The sequence below is a fragment of the Otolemur garnettii genome, unplaced genomic scaffold (assembly GCF_000181295.1).
Source record: "Otolemur garnettii isolate 467f Iridium unplaced genomic scaffold, OtoGar3 scaffold00013, whole genome shotgun sequence".
In the NCBI taxonomy this organism is placed as follows: Eukaryota; Metazoa; Chordata; class Mammalia; order Primates; family Galagidae; genus Otolemur; species Otolemur garnettii.
This window is the reverse complement of record NW_003852408.1, coordinates 28,081,421-28,082,800: the sequence shown is the minus strand read 5'-3', so window position 1 is coordinate 28,082,800 and position 1,380 is coordinate 28,081,421. Positions and strand designations below refer to the sequence as shown.

The 1,380-nt window shown below is 36.6% G+C and overlaps 1 protein-coding gene across 3 annotated transcripts in view; it reads left to right on the top strand.

Moving 5' to 3' along the window:
- Positions 1–1,380, top strand: part of CARF (calcium responsive transcription factor) — a 63,222-nt gene that overhangs the window by 54,727 nt on the left and 7,115 nt on the right. The window lies entirely within an intron of this gene.

The window sequence follows — 1,380 nt, the reverse complement described above, 5'->3', positions numbered from 1 at the left end:
AAAGAAGGCAAGGAATGAGAGTGCTATTTAATCCTCCATGTGGTCATTGAGGAAAGAGTCTTCAATTATACCAATTTTACACATGAAGAAACTGAAGTTTAGAAATGGAGTTAAATAGCACATAGAAGGCCACATAGAAAAGCCAGTACTTAAATCCATCCAGGGGTGGGGAACCTGTGACCTTCTATTTTAATAAAATCTTTTTATTTCTATTTATAGAACTTTGTTCACCTTTTATATTTTTTAGTTTAAAAACGAATATAGGATTTTTCTGTAAATTTGTATTCAATTTGTAAATTCAATTTGTCGATTCAATCAAAAGGCCACAATTAAAAGACCTAGAAGCTCACATGTGGCCTTAAGGCTGTAGGTTCTCTAATCCAGGGGCATTTTTTAAACTACTGATCTATGTTATGAAAACAATATTTATTGATAACTAAAGCTTTTGTTTGTTTGAGAAGGAGTCTTGCTTTGTTACTCAAGATAGAATATAGTGGCATGATCATAGCTCACTGTAGCCCTGAACTCAAGCAATCCTCCTGCCTTAGCTTCCTTAGTAGCTGGGGCTACAGGTGCATACCACCCACCCAGCTAATTTTTTTCTTTTTTGTAGAGACAGGATCCTTCTATGTTGACCAGGCTGGTCTCAAACTCCTGACCTCCAGCAGTCCTCGTACCTCAGCCTCCCAAAGTGCAGATTACAGCCATCCAACCAATAATTAGTTTTTAATTGATGGGAAGAGATGGATGTTTGAGTTAACATAAAAATTACATGAGAATGATTTAAACTCTCTGAGGACAATTATTAAAAATTGAGGAATTTTAGAGAAGTTTTATTAATTTGTCCCAAAATGAGTTAAAAGAAATTTAATATTGAGGACCAACTTTGCCAGACGTTATCGTAGGTACTGGGGCTACAGAAGATTGTTTGGTCTTTGTAATTGAGAAGCTCAATAGCCTTTACATATCTAGAGAAGTTTAGGTATAATCCAGCATCATAGCATGAAGAATGGACTATATATCTATGAATTTCATATCCGTGCATTCAACCAACAGCAGATTGCACTGAGCATATACAGATTTTTTTCTTGTCATTCTCTAAATGATACAGTATAACAATTATTGACATAGCATTTACATTGTATTAGGTATTATAAGTAATCTAGAGAGGATTTAAAGTATAAGAGAGGGACCAGGCATGGTGGTTTATGCTTATAATCTCTGCACTTCGGGAGACTGAGGCAGGAAGATCTGTTGGAGGCCAGGAGTTTGAGACCAACCTGGGCAACCCAGTAAGACTCCATCTCTACAACAAAGAAAAGTAATTAGCTGGGTATGGTGGTGCATGCCTACTGTCTAGGCTACTCAAGAGGCTGAAGT